Here is a 25,033-nt window from a genome sequence, read left to right as displayed (position 1 = left end):
CACCGCTTCGACCTCCCTCCTTGGTGGGTACTTGAATGAAGACAGCCAGAGGTGTGAATTATATATTTTTTTGGGAAAGGAATGGCATTGAGTGGCAGAACCCCCAGTGCTGAGCTGTGCCATGTAGTGAACTGTCCTCCATATATAGACTGCTGTGGTTTGCTGCACGCGCCTTGTTACCCTGCAGGGAAGCACGGCATCGGCCTGGCAGTACGACCTTTGGCCATATTGCCTGGTGACAGATCAGCATGTTAGTATGAAAGGCTGGTGCTGCTTCCGGCAGTTGGAACTTGCAGAGAGCTTTGGCTCCTCATCGCAGGCAGGTGTGCAGAGCGACAGTGCTGGGCTGGGGTACTTCAAGAATTTGGGCTGTAAAGGTGAGTTCATGCAAAACTATACGCACTGTCAAATCATGCAGTGGCAACCTTTACTCCCAGGAACAAGCTACGTGATTTGTAGCGGGTCCACACCTCACGAAGACATTCTACAGGGCTACTCCATGTTCTGTGTTTCTGTAAATGTAAACGTTGCTCCTTTTGGGAAAGCACATACAACGTGGGGGGCTGTAAGCAAGACTTGCGCTTCTGCAGCTTGCCAATGGGAGCACCTTTTCACTGACTGGCCTATAATTAGATTAGGGGATTCGCTCGGCTGGGGCAGAATCCGGTTACTTGACGTGACTGATTCGGCAGAATCATGTTACTTGACAAGTGACTGATTCTCCCCCAGCCCCTATGGCCATTCAGACGCAGTAGCCTGTTAAGTAATCGGTAAGGTTCCCTTTAATTTAATGTTCTCTCTAGTGGGAAGGTAAGGGGCTCGATTCCCCCGAAAAAGCCTGCACGAGCCGCCTGTAGCATCCTTTGACTGAATTATTTGATGCAATGTGATGTGAAATCCGTACCGTGTGGAAACAATGTCTACCATAGCCATAGTTGTCTGCAGGGGGAGCAAAAAAGGGCAATTGCTCCCCCTAATGGCTGATTTACCCCTCCTTATTTGTACCCCACCCCACAAAGAACACTTAGAGAAGTCTTAAAGCCCCTCAGCCCACCCCACAACCTAGCAGTCAATCAAGCGCTGTAACAGTCTCTTTATTTGCTGAGCCTGTTCTTTCTTCTGGCTGAAGCAGACACCACGGGAATATATGGGCCATGATTATCAATGGGGCGGGTGCCATCTATGTTAAAGGCAGGCTTTCCACGTGAGGGGCAAACTGCTGCTCGCTAAATGCTCCACTTACAAATGAATATACAATAGTAAAAAGACGTTTCAAAGTGACACATGGTTATTAAACTTAAATTCACCCGTTTTTAAAAAAACGGTTTAGTTTTTTTGGGACTATCCGCACAAATACCCTGCAATTTGTGTGCCCCTTCTTTTGAGGTTTATAGCAAGGTATACATCTAAAGAGGTTATTTGCTTGTGAAACTACTCAATCAAAAGCAAATACTACCCAGGCATCAGATTTTAAGAAACCTAGTTGCAGAGCCGGCCGGCCCAACTTAACCCCCCTGACTCCCCACCTAGGGCGCCATTAGCCACTTTCACACCAGCTCGGGGGAGTCTTTTAAGGGCTCCTCCGAGCTGGCGGAGTGGGAGAAGGTGCGGCAGGCACCCTTTTGGTATTAAATGCGCCCGTGACATCATGATTACCTCCCTGCTCCGACGTGGGAGCGAGGAGGTTTTCATTATGAGTGTCATACTCCAGTGATTAACCCCCTGTGAGGCGCCGGAGCAGGGAGGGACAAAACAAATTTGGCGCTCCTGACACGGCCCCCTCTCTCACCTGTCGACCAGGGGCGCACGGGGAGCGGGGCGGGTGCCAATTCCGGCCCTGCCTAGCTGTATGGTCAGGCGAGGCAACGTTTGATTTTAACTCTGGGGGCATATATGTCCCGCACCTTCTCCTTGATTATGAGTAAGTGTCATTTTACAGCATCTATTTTTCTATGAGGAACTGTAAAAAGACAGAAGATTTTCAGCCAGCCTAAAACATCGATTGCCCACTTTGCATCTGAGCTCCTTTGGGTGTTTAGGCTGAGTAGTGTGGGTTCACTTTGCTGCTCTTACCAGATCCCTACCTAAGTAATAAATTACAGACAACTTATGTGTATGGAGAAATTGTAGGCCGTAGGCATTTTATTTTCTTACAGAAAATCCAACACAACAAAAAATAATTACATAGCCATATGCTTTTGGGCACATTGTGTCCAGTTCCGAAGCAGCTCAAGGCTCCTTCTGAGTCCTTGTTATCCCTGAGCCTTCGTTCCTGGGCACATGCTGCCTACGACGTTTCTTGGACCGTGTACCGAAAGAGTACTCAGCGTTCCTTTCTTCTGCCTGTTCCTTCTTTTCTTGGACCGTGTACCGAAAGAGTACTCGGCGTTCTTACTTCCGCTTTGCCCCTTCTTTTGTACCATGTACCGAGAGAGTACTCGGCGTCCTGGCTCCTGCCTGCGCCCCCACTTCTTCCGTTTCTCTTGTAGGGTGGGTTGGGTGGCAAACGTTTTTCCTTCCCCTTCTCCAGGTACCAAGAGCCTACCTGAGAGAGGTGAGCTCTTACCTGGTTTGTGCCGCCTCTCCTTTTCCCAGGCTTACTTATACCCACCCCCCCGGCCTTTTGTTCCTTCCTGGGGGCAGCCGGGTTACCCCCTGACCTCTTGCTGTTACAATTCGCACCTTACCAGGTGCCGTTTCCTGCCCTTCCTGGGCTTTTGTTTCTTGTGGTGCCATTCGGACGCCCCTCCCTACGCTTTTGCGCCGTTTTCCCCCCACCCCGCGGCTAAACTCCCAGACCCTCTATCGTCCCGCATTTCATGCGGCCCGGGGTCTGGGTCATAGGCTGAGTAGTGTGGGTTCACTTTGCTGCTCTTACCAGATCCCTACTTAAGTAATAAGTTACAGACAACTTATGTGTATGGAGAAATTGTAGGCCGTAGGCATTTTATTTTCTTACAGAAAATCCAACACAACAAAAAATAATTACATAGCCATGTGCTTTTGGGCACATTGTGTCCAGTTCCGAAGCAGCTCAAGGCTCCTTCTGAGTCCTTGTTATCCCTGAGCCTTCGTTCCTGGGCACATGCCGCCACACCTGAGTGGGTGTTCCTTACGCCCGCTCAGGTCCCCCCCAAAAGCACCCTACCTACAGCCTCGTTCCTGGAGTGCCCTAAAAATATTGTTGGAAAAAACACCCATCCCTTCCTTTGATAGGTGCACCCCATCTTGGTGAAACATGTCCGGGTTGTTCCGGTGTAAGACATGTCTTATGAAATGCAGCCCTGTACTCTTGCAGTACTTTTCTACTGATTTATTTAGTTTCTTTCTTGCTATCTCAATTGCGTGCCTCTTCTGTGCCCCATGCCAGATCCTTCTGGGTATTATCTCTGACATAAAAATCTCTGTTTTCCACCAGCTGCGGGCTATGCTATGCAGTGACTCACAGATATTCCTTTGCAATTTACCCCTGTTAGTGCTCACCAGTTCGTTCCCCCCTAGATGTATAACCAGGTACTCGGGGGGGTTCCCTGAAACCTATCAGGTCCGATAGCCTGTCGTGGATGTCCTCCTAGTGCATCCCCGGGAGGCCCCACCATGACGTAATTGTGTTCCTGAAATGTAATCCTTGCTTCACCTCTTCCAGCCACCTGCCTGCCCGGGTCATGAAAGAATGCCCCACTATCCATGCCGATTTGTAGGGTCCGACCTCTGTGGAAACGGGGGAGATAAGTGTCATATCAGTTCCTCCCTTATGTATTTCTTAAAACATTGTGACTTCCATCCCCCAATTCATCTCACCCCCTTTGCTCCCAGGCCCCCCGCCCACGCAGAGGTTGCTGCCCCTATCCTGAAAGAGTGTGTCCCAAACTCGGCTGGATCCCATCCCGCTTTCGCCACCGCTTGTTTTAATACTGCCTGAAACTGGTACCTACTGAGCACGCTGCCGTCCCTATGGATCAATAACTGCCCGTCGTCCTCTGGTCGCAGATCTAAGAATTCCTTGGTGATGCATCTGGGACAGTGGTCCTTTTCTCTGATGCAATTGAGATCTATCGCTCTCCCCTTCCCCATTTGGTCTGTCTTAGATTTCCTTAGCATTATCGACATCCCCTTGATACCCATACTAACGTCCTTTCTTGCCAGGCCGTCTCCTGCCACCGTATTCCTGGCCACCAGTTCCCCTATTCTGAAAGCCCCATAGTAAGCTAGCACAAATGCTGCCCTGAACAGCGCGGTTTCGTACGTGCTGCTGCACGTGTCTTGTAGCACTTTCAGTAAAATTATCAACTTCCCAAAATTCACTGGCCTTCTGCTATCTGGTTTCTTCCCCTCTAACTTCGCCCATCCCCTCATAGCGTATTTTATCTTATCGATGTCAGTCGGGTCCGGTATGCCCGCCACTTTTGTGGTATATGCCACCGTCGCCAGGTGCGCTGATGCCCAGCTTTTATTTTTTCCTTTGGCAAATGCCCCTTCAAGAAATTCGCAGATTTTTTCAGTTGAAATTTTTTCCACCTCTTTTACACCTGTTTCCAACAACACATCTTTTACATGCTTTTCGTATTGCTTACCCGTCTTGTATGTCAGGGCATTTCTGGTCAGCTTGTCGATGACCCTTTCTTTTCTCCGTTCTTCTCCCACCTCTTTTGAGTCGACCTTGAGGCCAACCATGCTTTCCTTTCTAGGGCCTCCAATGGGACCCATGCCTTCCGCGGCGTGGGCGTTCTTTCCTTGTCGGCGTCCGGTCTCTGCTCCCTGAATTTCTCCCACTGAAAGCGAGAGATTGCATCAGCCACCACATTTTCTCCCCCTGCGATATGCCTCGCCTTTATGCATGTATTCATTTTTAGGCTTTCCAGCGTGATTGCCCTCATCAATTCCAATACTATACTGCATGACGCACTTCCCTTGTTTAACACATACACCACCGCCATGTTATCTGACCATACCGCCAACTCCTTGTTCCCTAGCTCCTCCCCCATGCGCATAACGCGACCCATATTGGGAAGAGCTCCAGCAGCGTTATGTTCTTTGTCCATTCCGCCATTTGCCATGATTTTGGCCACTTGTCTGCACACCATTTTTTCCCCAGTATTGCGCCAAAACCAAAGCCACCGGCTGCGTCAGTGAACAACACCCTTTTACCTTCCTCGTTCACTGGTGAGCGCCATATTACTGCCCCCTTGAAGTTTTTCAGAAAGTCTGCCCATACTTCCAGGTCTCTCTTTATTCCCCCTCCTAGCCTGACCCTGTGGTGCCCCTTTGTAGCACCTCTTGTTTTCAGCTCGATCCTTCTCTGGAACACCTTTCCCTGAGGTATGACTCTTCCTGCGAAGTTCAGATTCCCTGCCAGCGCTTGCAATTCCCTCACTGTTGCTTTGTTTCTTCCTTGTAGTTCTTTTATTGTCTGTAGCAGCTCCGTCACTTTGTCCTCCGGGATCCGACACCTCCCCTTGTTCGAGTCGATCTCTATACCTAGGAATTGGATAACCTGTGTTGGCCCCATCATTTTCTCCTTCGCTAGAGGAATACCCCACTCGCTCGTTATTTCTACGAACTTGTCCAGGGTTGCCCTGCACATATCCGCACCTTTGGGGCCGACAAATAAAAAATCGTCTAGGTAATGCACCATCATGGACTCCCTCATTTCCTGTGCCACTGTCCATTGTAAGAATGAACTCACCCTCTCGAAATATGCGCATGAGATGGCACACCCCATTGGAAGGCATTTGTCGATTAAGTATTCCCCCTCCCAATGCATACATAGCCATCTTTGTGATCTGCTGTTGACTGGCAACAGGCAAAATGCCGATTAATGTCTGCTTTCGCCATCCATGCCCCTTCCCCTGCTTTCCTGACCAATTCCACTGCCTCCTCGAAGTCTGAATATGCTACTGTCGCTTCGCTCTGAGCGATGCCGTCGTTCACCGAGGCACCCGGAGGGTAGGACAGGTGGTGTATAAACCTGTATTCCCCCTCCTCTTTTTTCGGCACCAACCCTAGCGGGGAGCATAAGAATTCTTTGAATGGTAGGGCCGTGAATGGGCCCTCCACCCTCCCCAGTTCTACTTCCTTCCTGATCTTACTGGTCACTATCCCTCTGTTTTTGATTGCTGATTTTTGATTCCTAGGAATGTCTTGTGCTCCTTGCCCGGCAAACGGGATGTTGAACCCTTCTCTAAAGCCTTGTCTGATTTGTTCTGCCGCTTCTTGGTCGGGGTATTTCCGGAGCCACCTTTCCATCTTCTCGATTTTCACCGGCGTGGCCCCTTTCCTGCCCCAGTTTTCATTTCCGCGTCTCGTCTCGTCTGCCGCTTGGAGCTGCGGCCTTGTGCACTTGGAGCTGCTGTGGTCACCCTTGCATCTCTCGCACTTGTGGCTGAATTTGCACTTCCATCCCCAGCTGCATGGTACTCCTTTTTCAAAGCTCCTGCATTGCCCTGGTTCCGCTCGAGCCGTCCCCGTGCTCCCACTGCCCCCACCCTGTGTTGTCGGGGGCAGGCTGCTCTGCCATCCTCTCTGTGGCCGTAATTTCTGCTCCGAAAACTCTGGTCTCTATTCCTGTCATAGCTGGAGTCGTACCTTCTGCCATTTGATCTATAATCTGTTTTGTAATCGTTCTGCCAGAACTGCCTTCTCTGCTGTCCCCCTGTGCTCCGCTCCTTGGAATCCCATTTTTCCTTTAGCACGTTAAAAATGTAGAGGTTAAAGTTTTCTTCGTCCCAGCCCATATCCGGAAAGCAGTCCATCTCCTTTCTGAACTCATGGTCATAATCCAGCCATGGGCTCATCTGGTGCCCCCTGTGGGGTAGGGACCAGGGCCTCTCTGGGTTCTGCCCCTGCCCCCCCTACCCCACTCCGCCTTTCCTTGCTCACCACTCCTCTCCATTTTACCCAAGCCTTTAGGTGATCCCTTTCTTCGTCCTCACTGCTTGATTCTTCTGATGAATTTCCCTGCCACTCTTCCCTGCTTTTCTTCCCCCGTCTGCTCTTCTTGTCGTTGGTTCTGGGCGACTTACCCGAAACCGTGACGCAATTTTTTAACATTTTTACTATTTTATTCCCCACATTATTATTCACAGTACCTTTCTTTTTATCTTTCTTCTTTCTCTTGGTCGGTGTCTCCGTCTGTTCCTCTGTTCTTTTCGATTCCGCTCTCCCCCTTTTCTGACCTTGTGGTACTTCGGCTTCGCTGCTGCTGTGCTCTATGAACAGCAGAGGTGATGTTGCCTTCGCTCTTTCTTCTTTCTACATTACTTCTAGCACCCATTGTGCTCCATACTCCTTCTCCGCCTTTCTTGCCCATTCTGAGAATTCTCGGGCCCTCTTCGCTCTTCCTTCCGCCATCCTTCTCGTCTGAATTCTGTCGGTCGTGCTTCCGTTTGGCAACTGCAAAAGTATCCTTCTCTCCCGCTCCGGTGTCGTTGTGGCCGCCGCAGTAGTCTCAACTTCTAGAGAGGTAGAAAACGCGTGAGCCCGCAAGAGCAAACGTTTTTCCTTCCCCTTCTCCAGGTACCAAGAGCCTACCCGAAAGAGGTGAACTCTTACCAGGTTGTGCCGCCTCTCCTTTTCCCAGGCTTACTTATACCCCCCGAGCCTTTTGTTCCTTCCTGGGGGCGGCCGGGTTACCCCCTGACCTCTTGCTGTTACAATTCGCACCTTACCAGGTGCCGTTTCCTGCCCTTCCTGGGCTTTTGTTTCTTGTGGCGCCATTCGGACGCCCCTCCCTACGCTTTCGCGCCGTTTTCCCCCACCCCGCGCCTAACCTCCCAGACCCTCTATCGTCCCGCATTTCATGCGGCCCGGGGCCTGGGTCAATCTCATCGCTTAGACTGCCTTCGACTACCTATCATTTGAAACTGATCATATTAAACTGACTGTTTTTGACTGCATACTATTTGAAGTTGAGCTGTCATTGACGTCTCTTCTGCTAAACACCATCTCTAACTAGCTGAGTGCCTGCTGTTAGGTAAACCATGAGTGATGTTTTCTCCTTCAAGGCATCCTGTCTCTTGCTTGTAAGCATATCATACATAGCAACAAGCTGCGTGCCTTCATCAATGACGACTAAGCGCAGGTGACTATCGCTAGTGGCGTGCCCCAGGGAGTGGCCTGGGGTGGCACATGCTACCCCTGGAATCTGATTGGCCACTCTAGGTGCCACCGCATTATCCTAAACTATGATCATTACGTTTGTGTGCGGTTGTACTTCATACCGCCCCTACATAAGTCAGTGCCCCACTTGGGCCACCCCAGTCAAAAGAGTCTGGACACGCCACTTGCTATCACATGCGGTACTATTGAACACATTTCAAATGAGAGCATGCCAGGTGTCTGATGGTAAACCAGTTCTCATCAAAACATAGCATTCTGGTACCTTTAAACCAGGCTTTATAGTCTGAAATGAAAACTACAATTGCAGTACAACAATACTGACGGAAGGGTCCCGAAAGCAATTATACACTGTGTAACAAATATGTTACAACCATCAATATGCTCATAAAAAAGAGATATATCATCTTTAGAGGTAGTCTAGGGGTAGAAGGGCCTCGCTAAAAAATGTAATATTCAACGCATGCAGCAAATGCATGGATTATTGCAAATACCCCTGCCCCAGCCTCCAACAGAGGTTTTGTTATTATTATTATTTTATTTATTGAGCGTGGTCCTAGCTTCGAGAAGCAACGGAGCGCTTTACAGAGGTATGCACCAATACAGATACAAAACAGAGCGCTTTACAGAGGTGTACAACATTACAGATGCATAACGGAGCGCCTTTCAGTGGTAACAACAGGACAGATTTATTTATTTATTTATTTATTGTTTATTTATATAACACGTATACACAGGTGACGTGCTTCAAAGCGCTTCAAGGCAGGAAGTGAACAAGGGAATACAGCAATCATTCTTAGGCCTTGAAGATTCCGAATGATCATACACAGTGGGGTCAGGATACAGAGGGGGACAGAGAAGGGGTACAGCTGTACCTGGTGGCGGGAAGAGAGCGGTGGGCGGCATCTAGCGAGTCTGGTGGCCCGAGGGGCGACGTGATGGCGTAGGTGTTGAGGAGGAGACACTCCTTGAAGAGGTGGGTCTTGGGCACTTTTCGGAATTGTAGGAACGTAGGGGCAAGTCTGATGCTGATGGGGAGGTTTAGTGCAGCACAGACAGCATGAGTGCATGGGCAGTAGAAGGGAAAGCTTGCAGCATACAGAATAGGTAGGGAAATTGCAAACTACGTTTTTAAAACAATTTTCCATACACAACTAGTATGTGGGTGCATACAAAACAACATAACTAATGTTAGTAGGATACATTCAATGCATCAACAACAACACAAGTATGCCATAGAAGACCAAACCTCAAAAATCACCTCCCATAACGCCAGTCCAAAAATCCCATCCCCCATTCCTCCCCCCTCTTGGCTCCCCATCCCGCATGGGTCACTCTTCAAACCCCAGCCGGCAAAGAAATATTTCGTGGTCTGAGGCAGTTTAAAGTCTGAACGTCTCCCCAGAGTGTCCCAAACCTCATGCCATGCTGAATGCCGCGATTACCCCTCATCCTCTGATACCATGTGGTCTCCGAAGTCCCTTTCTGCACTGAGCCATTTACATACAACCGTACACCAATCTCCAATTTTGGGACCCCCAGCCAACTTCCAGGCCTTAGCAATTGCCCTTTTGGCTAGCAATAAACCCAATGCCCTGACCCTGGTCACAGTCTTTCCTCTACTACCCTTCCCGAGTGTCGCAAGCCCCATCAAGCATTGTTGCACGGTTAGCTGCGTCCTCACTGCCACCAACACGAAAGGTTCTTCCACTACCATTTCCCAGAACACGTCAGCCAATCACTCCCCCACCACATATGTAAGAAGGTCCCCCTCTCCCTCCTACACCTCCAACAGTTCCTATCTGTCTGAGATACCATCTTGGTTGCCCTGGCCATTTCTATATATGCCATTCGCACAATCTTATATTGTATCCACTGAAAACAGGCATTTCTGGAAACCTGCTTCACGTGCCCGAGAACCCTACCCCACACCTCATCTGTGAACTGAGACCCAAAGTCCATTTCCCACTTCAACCTTAATTTGTTAGCAGAGACATCGCGTTCAGCCCTGTCTGCTGCATACAGCTCAGAGACATCTCTCCATCCACCAATCGTAGCAAAGCCATATTCACTCATGCATGCAAATTGTAGCTGGGAACCTGTCCCATGCGTCCCTCAACTCTGCCATCAATGTAGCAAAATCCCCAAAATTAAGTCGAATCAAAGTATGAGCAATTTGAAACTCCTTATAAATGATGGCCTTATCCTCCTTGTACACATCACAAATCAGGCCCCCACATCCCAGATGTCCAGCATTGGTCCCCTGTGCCCTTCCAGTTGCCAGCCTTAATCTACTACAATTTAGAGATATTGCAGGCAGAAAGGAAAATCTCTGAACAGTGACCAGCTCCTTTGGGGCCATCCACCAAACTTGGACGATGATGCCAATCAGAGTCAGGGGCCTCCCAAGATTCCTGCCCTGCTTCCCTAACAATTACAGCACCTGACTCAGTGCTAATTCACTTGCAATCCAACCCATAATACGGGCCCCATGCGGCTGCACAAACCAATCCATCACATGCTGCAGTAGCGAAGCCCAATAATAGACTCTAAAATCTACAACCCCAATTCCCTCTTTACCCGCCGGGAGCTGCAGGGTTTCCAAAGCAACCTGCAATGTCTCTCCCTTCTATAATAACCGAGACAGAGTTCCATGGAGGGCTGATAAACACACAGCCTTCAATTCCATAGGCATCACAAGAAACAGATATCTGGGGACCATAATGATATTCACCAAGGCCATCCGGCCCACCAGGGAGATCAGGAACCTGGTCCAGAAGTCTGCAAGTTCCCCAAACACATCCAATAACTTATCAACATGTGCCGTTACATCCAATCCCAGTCCACACTGATCTTAATCCCTAAATATTTGAAACCCTCCTCTGGGATCCCCATTCCAAACCGCCCCAATCCCATCCCCACCTACCAGGGTAACATATTGTAAGCGGTTTCAACCCAGCACTCCACCTAAGTCAATTCCTAGTATGGGATGCCCAATGGAAACCCTTATTTATATATTTTTATGTCTAATGTTCTTTTATTTCTGGATGATGTACCCTTATATAACGCCCCTCTCTTTGAATCCCCCCGGCCTCAATGAGCCAAGAAGTTTTGCAAATTAAAAGATTTATTTGAAGAATTGAACAATATATATATCACATTTTTATAAATATGAATAATATCTGAATATCACACTTATGAATATTTATGTAATGATCAGAAATGGGTAATATTACAATATACACAATCTCTTTAAACAATTAGGAGTAGGAATAGGGTGAATAATGTAGCAGAGAATCTTTGTATGGTTGCAATGATAGGAAAGAATGCAACACAGAAATAAAACTTGATATGACTTCAATCAAAAGACAATATGATCACTCTTTCCCCCTGTCACTACTCACTCCCCCCAATATGCAATATGAAGAGATGGAATGAGGGCACACAGCTATCAGGAATAACAATCAACAATTGCAGTTTCAATCCCGATTCCCCCCCAGCAAGCTTAGAGAGAACAGGATGATTTTAAACAGGTCAAATGCTTTTGAATGTAATATGAAGTGATGAGAAAAATGCTAAAACTGATTTTAATTTGCTAACTGGGACTCAGAACTAGTGAGAGTTGCTTTGGATTGGTTCAGGTCAACACTAGCAATGATTGTAGAATGATTAGCAGATGGAAAACGAAATTCAGAAGTTAAAAGTAAGAAATAGCTGTTTTTACATGTGGTGAAATTGAGCCAAATGCAAATTCGCTGCAACGTTTCTGTGCACGGGAAATGCGATTACGGAAAGTAGTTGGAATGCGGTTCTTAGTTCATTTTAATGCCGAGGATGTTAGCTTCGAAATGACATTTAAAGTTCGTTTCTAGGACGTACGGTTCAAAAGTTACAGAGGTTTTAGTGAAGGTCGATTTTTCTCAAAAAGGGTCAAGATTTTACAAAAGGGGATTGCACTTTTGAAGATTTACCAACAATGATAGGCTTATACTAAGAGGCTATGAAGATGCAAGATACCCAACAGCCAGCCACCAGAGCAGCGGCGCCTCCGCTCCGACTTTTTTCCGCCAGGACACTTGACTTTCTTTAGAAAATATATTTAGCGCAAGGATGAATTATCGCTACAGTTATCACAAGACTATATAATGAGAAGGATTCAGGATGGACACAAGATTCTATAATGCAGTTCTGGATAGGTTGAAATGGATTGAATAGGATTAAACTAAGAGATGGCTATGGACAGTTCAATACTAAATACTCACTACTATGGCTTTGGAATGGAATGGGCCCGTCAAAGATCTGGTCAAGGTTTTGGCTGGGATTCGCTCGACACCGGACAGGCCTCAGGCGCTTGGTTCTGCTCTCAGCAAGGCACTCTGGTCTACATGGCCTCTTGGACTGGATCTGACGGGTTCTAGGTTACAGCACTGCTCTACCGGTTTGGATCTCTGGATTCTAGCACGTGTTCTTGGCCAGAAGCAGCAAAACAGCTCAGCCAGACTGTTGGATTTTGTTGTACCCCTTGAAAATTTGGGGTTAGAATTAGGTTGCAAAAAGATTCTAAAGGCCAGCTGAGAAGGGTTCCGCTTTTTGGATTGGCCTTTCTGCTTCAGAGTTCTGGAGTCTGGATTCTGGTTCTGGAGTCTGGATCTAGGTTCTGGAGTCTGGATCTTCCTGCAGGGTGCTTCGCCAGTGGATCAGTTGATGAGTGAATGTCCTTCTGGGTCCTCAACAGTCCCTATTTATCCATCTTCCAAAGGGGTGGGGAGGTTGATTCTACTAAGCCCAACCCTCTAAGGATCTGATAGGTCAGAGAATTCCCCCTCTCCTGATTTGAGAAGGGAACAGTGTGTCATGATGTGTCATCATGTGTCAGAGTGACACAGTGTTTAGGGTCCAGAAAAAATCCCTCCCCTTTCTTCTTACCCAGAAATTCTACTTTTCCCAAAAAACACATTCCCAATATGCACAACTTGTCAATAATACATAATTACATGACAGATTGACTAAGGTACGTTTCTGTCAAAATCTTATCTTCCTACGAGTTTTGGTTCACAAATGACAGTTTTTCACGCTTTTGGGCAATTACTCAGTGTCAGTTCTGTACCAATTTGTACACATGCATGCAAATACTCTCTGGGCATATTCCTGTAACTTTTCATGTTCCTAAATTAATCACAATAGCTAAAATATGAACTTTTACGTGGTTCAGTCTCTGAATGTCACACAGATTCCAGATTAGTTTTAAACTGTGGGCGAATTTTTCATTTTAATAACCTATAAATCCCATATTTTTATCAGTTCAGTACAATTTGCTATAAGTCTTTTTTCTCAAACATACAGTTTCTTCAATTTCAAATCCACATTTTCAGTCTGGCCCGCCTCCAAGGCTTGGCTGAGTCAGAGAGTCACATGGGCTTGTCTTCCTGGGCAGTTGGTGTCAGTTACACCCGAATTAGCATTTTCATTCAGCTCAAGGGAGTCCTTTGTCTTCACTCAGAGCAACATGCCAGAGTGCTCCTCCCATTTCCTTTCACACTTGCCTGTCAGATACTCAGCAGAGCACAGGGGAAAAGATTCCTTTGTTTAGGGAGAAGGTTGTGGAATGTGTTTGAAGCTCAGTGTGGGAAACCTCTTGGAGTTTAGCTGAATCAGATTACCTTATGGTCAATTGTGACATTGTTCCTTGTGAAAAATTACAGTTACGAATTTAAAATAAGCAAACATATCTTCAATTACAGTCTTTTTCAACATGAAAATCTATGTGTGGCACCCGATATTGCATTTGATGGAAGTCCCTTCTTTGGCATATTTAGCTTTTGAGACACAAGTTTTACCTGTCAGATTTAGAGATCACCAGCATCTGACGGAGGTGAGTAACGATATTGCACCCATTTTTGACATCTTTCTTTCCAGCAACCATCTTCAAAAGTGGATTTTGTCCTGATAACATATACTTCTGCTGACATTATATTTATGTGGATTCTTGAAGTAGAATGATGTTCAGCACCCAACAAGGAGGTTGGATCTTTTGGGTGGTTTGTGAGCCATGATTTTTGTAGATTTGACAACCAAGAAAAATGGATTTCCACACAGCTCTGTGTTTCTTTTGCAGTCATTTTGCTCTGTGGGTAGCCAAATGATGGGTTTTGGCAGTGATCTCCTGTGTTACCACTGACATAGGCAAAAGTGGATGGCGGCCTATTTTTCAGATTTTCACTGCGCACTTCTGGGTGATTTTTAGCGAGCAGCATGCTTTCCAGCGGCAATTTCTGATGTTTCTAATGCAAGCAATGCACAGGAATGTTGCAGGGCCTGGACTAGTGGTGTAAAAACATCCCACAGTATAGATGGCCGACTTAGAGTTGTTAACAACTAACCCTGATAACTACCCAAATGCTGCCATCATTGTCATGGCAGGTTCCAGATTAACCAGGAGACTCAGCACATGCAGAGGCACGTCGTCTGCATACAACGATATACAGTGCCCAGGCCTGTTCCCTCATGTCTCCTATGAACCCTGTTCAGCAGTTCGATAATCAGAGCTGAAATCAATGGAGACAGTGGGCATTCCTGCCTCGTGCCCCTCTGTACTTGCCATGAACTAGGGATCACTGCATGAACCTGCCCTCTGGATGCCGACCCACCGCTCAATAACCTCAATCATTGCACATATTGATCCCACAGTCCCATTTTTCCTTAAACCCTCCAGTGGAACTCTGAGTTGACTGAATCAAATGCTTTATATGAATCAAGACTGACCACGGCCAGCAGTTCCATTGAGTCCCTATGCTTTCCTAGAACCAGAAAGAGCCACCTTAAGTTATGCACTGTTGATCTCCCTGGTATGAACCTAGTATGATCCGGTTGCACTAAGTTTTGCATAACTGGCACCAATCAAATGGCTAATAACTTGCATAGAATATTCACATCTACTTTGTTCATGGATAAGTGGCGATACGAGGCACACTCGGCAGGATACCTCCTCTCCTTAGGTAATATTATAACCAGCGCCTCCAGCATCGATCCCGGGAGCCCACCGCTCCGCCTGGCCTCATGGAATTCCTCAAGGTCCCCTAGATTCTGGGGCAGGCTATAGTTTCATGGTATTTGCAGCCCTGAGCACATTATTCTCTCTGAGTTAGCCAAGCCCAAAGTTTGAAAGATGATGCTTTACTCCAGAGGCACCAGAATAGGGTTTGTAGTGCAGAGATAGTGTGGGCACATTTCTTCAAACCAAGCATCTCTGGCTGCATTTATTTCAGACTAATTAAGGGTTCATCACTGACACCTGAATGCAAATTAAAGTTACACATTTAAATTCAGCCCTTTAGAACATGGGCGTTCATCCTTCAGAAACAGATAAATTGAGTACCTTGAAGATCCTCCTTCAATTTCCTATCAACCAAATTATGGAACTCAATGCCCAGGTTACTCCGCACAGAGGACGATCACCTAGTCTTTGGAAAATGTATCAAACCTGGCTGTGCACTATACTGCAAAATACAAACTAGCACCCTGTAAAGACCGGATCAAGGAGCACGTTCAACCTCTAGCCTCGCCAGGCTAGGACTCATAACACCTACCAGAATCACTAGCAGGGTGAACTAGTAGAACTAGCAGGGTCCTGCAACTCTCAAGAGATGGGACACTTGGATTTGAACAACATAATATCCATCACAAATCTGGACACAAAGACTGATCAGAGCACCACCCTCACAAACAGGACCAAATAGAAACTGACCCATTCGGGTCATCCTCACTGACATGTGCAAAACACCTCTACACAACGCTCACATCAAAAACACCCTAGAGAGCCGAACCCAGTCGGGTCAGTCTCCCCAGCCTTCTCTCCCCATCAAACATAGGTGTCTTGACACCACTCCATCATCATAAAATGGAACCCAGAACAGTAACAACAGCTCATCAAGATGGATAACAACAGAACGTGAACAAGATATTGATTAGTTCTTATCTTCTGATTCAAATAGCAGCAGTTAATTCTTTGGAAAGCTTGCATTTAGAAATTGGGAATTATATCTCTGTATTTGACAAATAATGATGCTCTCCATTTTCTATTGTGTTCACTGACCTAAAAGTGTTATACTGAGTTTGTCACACTTTTCTCGTGCTGTTTTTGCCTTGTATTGTTGTTTTTTAAAAAAAATATCTTTATTTGCACATCTTGTACCACTATATGGAGCCTTATTTTGTGATTATTTAGTGAATATTTTAACCTGTTTGTTTTGCTTTTATTTCGTTTTGTATTGTTGTACTGGTTTTAAAGATGTGAACAATTTGAATGGTTGATTAAATTCAAGCAAACCAATAATAATAAAAAAAGATATGGTTTACCTGTTCAAAGCACTGAGTGGGCACTCTAAGGAGGACCATTGATCTGTCAGGGTGGTGTTGTAATATGTACATTTGGTGGGGGTGCCATTCCATGTGGTGTGAGTTGGACCTTGAAGGTACCGGATGAAAGTGAAGAGTGGGGTTGATTGCAGAGTCTTAATTTCATTTGCTATGTAATTAGTCATTAATTTATTTTAAAGCTAGAGCAAAAATGATAAAACGTGTTAAAAACACACAGTAAAAACAGTAAAAATACTTTTTGAGGGCCTTTTTGCAACTGTTTAACATGAGTTCACTTAATTACCTTGATTGGAAACTTGTATTATCTTAGACCTACTCTGAACTTCCATGATGTCACCTTTTTAGCCAGCTTGGTAAAGTAAATGTCTACTTAAAGCAATAGGCCTGTTAGACCCTTATTTGATGTGCCAATGCACCAGCCCCCTTTATTCTATTTGGGCCCACTGGTCTGCACCCCCTAATGTTGATTTCTAAAGACGGCACTGTATAGCTAGGGTACCCAGGAATGACTAACCCCATGGATACCTTGATTGGGGGAAAGGGATGAAGGGAGTCAAGGGAACAAAGACATTCACATGCATTTATTTTGTGTTGTTTCATAACACTCCCACTTACGGTGTGCATTCTTGTTATGTATGTGTTTTGGTGAACAGGTGGGGGACTGAAGGGTGCAGTCTATTTAGCAAAGGGTTGCTGACAGCCCTGATGGAGACTACGATGTCCCTCCCGTTCCGCTGTTCTGTCTACTGTGGTCTGTGGGAGTACAATTGGATGTACGCATGCTCAGCGTTATCCTGAATGATTAGGGCTGGTGCTTTGATCAATGTGTTTTTTGCGGCCAAAGACGTGGCTTCTAGTTGGATGTATGTAAGTACTGTTGCGTTCACACAGCTCCCACCTTGCCCAGTTCCATGACTGTCTCTTCGAGCCAGTCCTGTTTTTTTCTCGCACAGCATGGTGGGACTTGTAGGCCCACCCTTACAATGGGAAAAACGAAACTACGAGTTTGAACATGCAATTAGAAGCAACAACCAGGACCTGCTCAAAGACACCCGCATGAAACTGTATGTTGGCAGCTATGGGTTCGAGGCATTGCCCTTGACACTGTCTGTGACCCTGATTTATAGATTATTTGCGTGTAAAACTGGGATTTGCGTGCCATTCTGCCCGCAAATCCCTGTTTGATGAATGGGGATTTACAGGCAGAATGGTATGCAAATCCCAGTTTTACACGCAAATAATTCCATGAATCGGTTGGGTGCGGGAAAGACCAGGGTTACTACCCCTGGGAACGTGCTGTGTATTGTTATTTCAATGATAGCTCGTTAACATGTAGTTGGCCGGAGTTTATCCTACCTTTGGTCGATCATTAAATGTACAGGACGACCTTCAAGCCCTGATTCATGGAAGAGTTTGCAATAAAACACGATTTGCGTGCCGATCTCTCCCCCCCCCCCCGCAAATCCCTGTCTGACTAATGGGGATTTGCGGGCAGAATAGCACGCAAATCCACGTTTTACACGCAAATAATTCCAGGAATCAGGGTGCTGCTGCTTGTGTGAGATTATGGCAAAGGTGTCTCTAGTCAGTCTAGTGTGTTCTGTTGTGTAAAGCGTTTCAAGTCCTTTTGCATTTATCTTAATTCAAGTTATTTAGGGCATTGTACTCTCAAAAATGAGCTAGCAGGCAATGAAACGATACACATCTTTACAATAATATGGAAAAATGTATTACATAAAAAAGAAAACATGTGGATTATCAACAGTGTACAACAATTTAAAATGCAACGACTCTTTTTCCATGTACTTGTAGAGCAGGTACTGTGAAGGCTCCCTTAAAATCCCAGAATACCCCTACTTTTAGGTGTCTACAACAATGTCACCATTTTTAACATAGCGTTTCTCTTTTTTTTTCTTTGCTCATTTTCGGGAATATTCTGTATAGACGAAAATTATTCAGCGAAAAAGTGCAAAACTTCCTGAATTCGAACCAGGATCATAAAATCCCATTTCGAATGCAGGAAAATATGTACGTATAGGAGGAGAAATGTATAACAACATGGAGACAGTGGTGGCTTGTCCATAGTGGGTGATGGGGTGCTGACCTGCCACCCAGTATGGTGGAGCCATAATAAGAATATCAATTATTATTATACCTGCAAGACCAGTAAAAACACGGAACGCTCCCTCAGCCAAGGACCTGATCCTGCGATAGCTTAGCTGTCGTGGAGTATTCCTCAGCTGTGCATGTCCGATGGACGTGCTGGCCTGGGGTATTTTGCTTTCCCAGCACTGCATGGCCTTTTGTATACGGGCCGCTATTGAACCTTCCAGAGCATTACAAGGGTGTGGGCACGATTCAGAGGTGATGCAGCTCCACCATGCCTGTCAATAGCCAGGAAGTAAGAGGCGCTTGATTCATACCTCCTGGGTCATGTGTGCAGGGTGTGCGACAGCTGCAGGCCAGGCACACAAAGTATGGTGACTCTGGCAGGAACAGGAGTCCTGCAGCGTCATGCAGGTAAGGAAAGAAACAAACCTTTGTGTATGTATGTATACATGTGCATATATGTGAAGGGCTGTGTATGTGTAAGTGAACATGTGCATGAGAGTGCAGTGTGTGTGTGATGAAGAATATGAGTGTGTGTGTCTGAATGAGAGCTTGAGAGTGTAGTGTGTAATGTAGAATATAGGTCCATGAATGAAAGGGAGAATGAGAATGCAGTGCAAATGTAGCGTATGAGTGTGCATAGGAATGGGAGAATGAGAGTACAGTGTGAATGTGTGTAAATGTGTGCACTGGCCACGACCTGGGTGCATGGGCAGCTGGGGAGAGGCTCTGTAGGTGCTAAAAATATATGGACATGTCTTACAGTGGCAAATCATATTTACTGGCATTATGGGCAGCGCCAACATAATGGGTGTTCTGAAGTGGGGCTACTGGTCTATATTAGTACAGTCAGTATGGGGATGTTTTCTTACAGTGACATATATTTTGACTGCATTATGGACAAAAGCAACATGATGAGTGCTCTTGCGTGGACATACTGGGCTAGATTGGTACAGCCAATATGGATATGCTTTCTTACAGTGGCATGGCATTTTTCATGGCATTATGGACATAGCTAACATGATGAGTCTTCTTATGTGGTGATTACCTGCATTGGTCACAGTGGTAGGCATATCTTTCTTTTGGCATTATGGGAAAGTGAACATGATGATGGTTCTTAAGGAGGGATACTCTCCTACATGCCTACATTGGTTCAGCCAGTAAGTACATTTTCTTACAGAGGCATGGCTTTTTTACTGGCATTATGGGCAAAGCGAACATGATAAATGTTCTTATGTTCTTATGTGATGATACTGGTGAACAGTGGAAAAGCCTGAATGGTCATGATTTCTTACAGAGTGGGGGAAAACAATTTTAATGACTTTTTGGGCAAACATGATTAGTGTTTTAAGTGTGGCTACTAACCGATATTAGTGCAGGGAGTATCAACATATTGTATTACTGTGGCATAGCATTTTTACACGTATTATGGGCAAAGTCACCATGATGCATTTTCATAAGTGGCATGTCTATTTATGGCATTGTGGGAAAAGCCAACATGATGAGTGTTCTTAAGAGGGACTACTGGCCTCCATTGGTGGAGCTAGTTTGGACATGTTTTCATACAGTGTCATAGCATTTGTATTGGCATTATGGGCAAAGCCAAAATGAGGAGCGTTCTTAAGTGAGGATATTGGCCTACATTGGAACAGCCACTTTGGGCATGTTTTCCTACAGTGTTGTGCATCCCATTTGAACATGATGCATTTTCTTATGTAGGGCTACAACCCTACATTGGTAAAGCCCTATGAACATGTATTTTTACAAAGGTATAGCATTTTTACTTGGATTATGGGCAAAGTCAACATGACGAATCCTCTGAAGAGGAAATACTGGCCTCAATTTGAACAGCCAGTTTGACTGTGTTCTATTACAGTGGTGGGCATGGCATGTTTACTGGAATTATGGACAAAGCCAACATGATGAGTGTTCTTAAGCAGGGCTACTGTCCTACATTGGTGCCGCTCGTATGGACATATTTTCTTACAATGCCATGGCAGTTTTACTGGCATTATGGGCAAAGCCAAAATAAGGGGGATTCTTTATTGAGGATATTGGCCTATATTGGTACAACCAGCATGGGCATGTTTTCTTATAGTGGTGGGCATAGCATATTTACTGGAATTATGGGCAAAGCCAAAAGGAGGACTGTTCTTAGGTGGGGCTAGTGGCCTTCATTTGTGTAACCAGCACAGACATATTTAGTTGCAGAGGCATAGAATATTTACTGGCCTCATGGTCAAATAAAGCATGAGTATGTTCTTATGTGGGGGTACTAGCCTATATTGGTTCAGCCAGAATGGACATCTTTTCTTATACTATCATTACTGGCATTATGGGAATAGCAAAAACATGAGTATATTCTAATGTGGGGATATTGGTATATGTTGGCAAAGTCAGCATGGGCTGCTTAGGCACAGATAGTATGGAAAGCATTGACAGAATACTGAAACTGTGTTGATAAATGCTCTGACGCACTGTTGATGACCTGGCATTTCTTGGATTTCTTCATGTGTTATGTACTAAACTGATTTTAACCTGTATGCTTTAAAATACACAAGTGATTGTTTTAAAATATTTCTCCTCACGGCCCTTTTGTTTAGTTAGGGCTCTCTCACTAAGCTTGTTTCCGCAGGCACATTGATGGGAAATGTTTACACCCCTCCAAGAAAAATAAGTCACCTGCTGCAGCTACTGGACGGAGAATGTGGGAGTTTGTTGGGAACCCCCTATTAATGGAAGGGGAGGGGGCAAGAAAACAGGCATACTTACAGGGCACACATTTGTGGAAGACTGGATCAATAAAACAACAGAGATCCTCATTTTTTTCTAATGCTTCTTTTTTCCTATTAATTTTGACTGATTGTTGCAACAGCCACCAATTGCCAGCTGTTTCCATGAACATTATTGTGCGAGTGCTGAGTTGATCAATTGAACTAAGGACTCCTAGGCTGTATGTATCCTTCTCTAGGTTAATTATCAACATGAAAAAGGATTAACACATTACAGAATGCTTTTGACTGCATACTCTGTGAGCCGAGGGGAGAGCAGAGTGTGAACTCGCAGCATAAAGGATGGAGGTGCACTGCCAATCTAGTTTCGCAGCACATGGCCAATGATGTGATTACCTGGGTTGTCAAAAACAGTGTATTGCACATGGCGAATGTCTGCCAAATGCCCATGCAGAGCCTTTTCAAAAGCCTAAACTACTGGCTTTGACTATTTATTTAGTTATTTTATTTATTTCTACATTTATTTCAGCGCACAAAACCCGACAGCATCTAGGCACTAGTTACAGAGGTACATGGTAGATTAGTGCAGGAATACGCATGTAGTTACAGACGAGGAAGAAGGTGTGTGTACACAGACTGGTAAAGCCTTACTTCGTGTTACGCGGGACTACATCAGAGAGCATACATCAGTGTCGAGGGAGGATAGCTCAGCGGCAACATGCTTGCCTTGGAAGCAAGACAACACGGAGCAACACCGGTTCGATCCCCGGGTCTGCGCTTACAAACCTCTGGGTATTAAGCGTGTTATAAATAACCTATCATATCATATCATGTGAGTCAAATAGGTATGGGTACACAAACTGGCAAGGCCTCTCCTCATGTTATCGGAGGCTACATCAGACAGCATGTGAGTCAAATTGGTAAGGGTACACAGACTGGCAAAGCCTTGCCTCAAGTTACAGGGGGCTACATCAGACAGCATGTGTTTTAAACAAGTATGGGTACACAAACTGGCAAGGCCTCACCTCATGTTACGGGGGGCTACATCAGACAGCATGTGAGTCAAATAGGTATGGGTACATAGACTGGCAAAGCAACGCCTCAAGTAGGGGGGAACAAAACGAACAGGCTGCATGGACGTGAAAACAGCTAGATTCAGTTTTTAGACAAAGGCACTCTTGATGCACAAAACGAGCAGGATGTGCAAACACCTAGATTCAGTTTTTAGACAAAGGCACTCTTGAGGCACAAAACGCATAGACTGCAGGATGTGAAAACACCTAGAATCAGTTTTTCATTCCAACAAAGGCGCTTTCAGTGTATGTTAGATGGTGTTGATGTTTTTAGAGGTTGGCTATAAGCTGTCAGTGAGCTGAAAGGAAGAGCCAGAAGCTGTAAGATGAAGGGTTATTGTCCAGGAAGGTGGAGGAGCGTACTGGCAGCTTACCACGTGACAGGACTCTCTCATAGAGCCATCAGAAGATTGTATGCGGCAGAGCACCTCCATGCTCAGACAGGCTGAGATAGGGCCTTTCTTGTGGGCCTTTGCTGGGGGCCGGCTTTCCTTGCCTGCAGGCTTGCAATTGGTCTGAATAATAGCGGGGCAGCTAATCAGGAGCTTTGTGTCCAGTGAAGCGTCATGGCAACCTATACAGCCCTCTGAGGCACTCCGGTGCCGAGGATGAGGGCGGCCATCATGGAAAGAGTCAAGAATAATGCATGCATTGGCAGAGAGTGCGCACACACGTGTATGCCTAAAGAAATGGGCTTCCAGATCTTAGTATGCAGGCAGGAAATATAAACGTGAATTTTAGCCGTGGTGCAGAGCACACGCATGATGTTGCCAGTAAATGAACACACAAGCCCAAATGAGGGCTTACCTCTTCATGTGGGTCGCTGTATGGCTACAGGGAAGGGGCGCTGTGTGGATGAATGGCTGCAGGCGATCTCCTCGGGGTGACTGCAGGATACAGAAACAATGTTTGTTTAGAATATATTAATAGTAGAAGGGGCCCCCTTTTTTCGCAGGTCAAAATATTGACAGGTGGACATTTCCCCCTGTTTCCGATCTTAGTCCCTCCCACTTTTGATATGGTTTTCATATAAACTTAATATAAATTTGATAAAAAATTATATACAAAATGATATCGCTTTTACATCAACTGTATATTTTATATAAAGTGGGATGTTTTTGATACTATGTGTGATGATTTGTTATAAGTGAATATACATTTTATTTAAAAATCTATATAAAGATTGGAGCAGCGGGTGGCTGGGTTGCCTGGCCGAGAGTTGGGGGTGAAGTGAGCTCTGAAGACAGTTACTGTGAATCTAGGGTTTTGCAGAGTGAGGCAGTGATAATGTCACAGAGGGGTTCGGCCCGATGTGATAGGAAATGGAATATGATATTTAACAAGTTTGATATCTTTTTAATATAAAAATGTGTATACAAATTAATATTGTAAACATACAAATTAATATAAACACTGATATTTTTGATATACAAATGTGTATAAAAAGTAATATAGAAATATTTTTTGATATAGAAATGTAAATAGAAATGACTTATTTCGGTATAAAATTAATATAAAATGTGTATATAAAAATGTACTCCCCAAAAATGTTTATAAAACATTTTTGATATCAATGTTGATATAAAAATGTATATCAATGTTATATGAACTGGACATAAAGTCTATATAGTATAGATGATGTCATGATTTTATAATCTCAAGGACACAGGCTAGAGAGTGAGTGAGTATAGATGGGTATAGCTTTGATAAACTGAGACTGGCACGGTAGCCCTATGTGAATTCTCTAGGGCCAGAAACAACACGACAGAACTTTTCAAAATCTGAAAGGAACTTACAAATCCTACCTCTTTCTCTAGTTCTCCTCTTCCTTCCAGGCCCACTGCACGGCCTTGCCCACCCACTTCACTACCAAAACTCAGGACATCCTGTCCTCTCTATCTTATACCCCTCCATTTACCCAGACCTCCTCTGGCCCCTCTCGCTCTTCCCTCCTTTCTCTCCTTCCTCTTTCACAACCATAGCATCTGATGGGGTCAGTAACACAGACTGCTCTATGAAAGTCTTGTCCGAACAGGTGTTTCCCGGTGTCCAGTCAAAGTTCCCAAAAAATAGTTTAGACAGGTAAAAGTTTCGACACAAAAGTGCCAAAACAAAAGTTTCACTTTTTTTTTTTTTAAATAGTAAAGGGTTTATTTTAATTTGGTATAGTTAAATAGGTGTTAAAAAAAAAAAAACAGGAGTTTGGGGGGGACCCCCCATAAAAAATAAATACATAAAAATGCGAAACTTTTTTTCCGACACTTTTGTGTCGGAACTTTCACCAGTCAAAACTCCTCTAGAACTATCAAGGACAATATTGCTTCTCTCGCTCCCCCCTTGGCTGAGTTCTGCAACCATTCTTTTGTCACTGGCTCCTTTTCATCACCCCCCAAGCACTCCCTTGTGCACCCCCTCCTAAAAAAGCCATCTGCAGACCCTACCTGCCTGGCTAACTACCGCCCTATCTCCACTACCCCTTTCCTGGGCAAACTCCTAGAGAAGCTGGTCATCTTCCAATTAATCCATCACATTGAATCTGTTGGTTGTGTCCATGACCACAGTTAGAGCAGACAGAGGCACGGAAACTGCTCTCCTGAACACCCATGACGACCTGCTCTCTAACCTTGA

General features: G+C 45.3%; 1 protein-coding gene across 1 annotated transcript in view; it reads left to right on the top strand.

The window, feature by feature from the left end:
• The first annotated feature begins 243 nt into the window (after positions 1 to 243).
• The window catches only part of DAO (D-amino acid oxidase), a 431,100-nt gene continuing 406,310 nt past the window's right edge, over positions 244 to 25,033 (top strand). Inside the window, exon 1 of the mRNA XM_069619455.1 lies at positions 244 to 377. The gene's annotated coding sequence lies outside the window, so the exon portion shown is untranslated. The remainder of the gene's footprint in view (positions 378 to 25,033) is intronic.

This window comes from Ambystoma mexicanum, chromosome 10 (genome assembly GCF_040938575.1).
Source record: "Ambystoma mexicanum isolate Mex_15411 chromosome 10, UKY_AmexF1_1, whole genome shotgun sequence".
NCBI classification, from domain to species: Eukaryota; Metazoa; Chordata; class Amphibia; order Caudata; family Ambystomatidae; genus Ambystoma; species Ambystoma mexicanum.
Note: the sequence above shows the minus strand (reverse complement) of the source record. Positions and strands in the feature narration are given on the sequence as shown.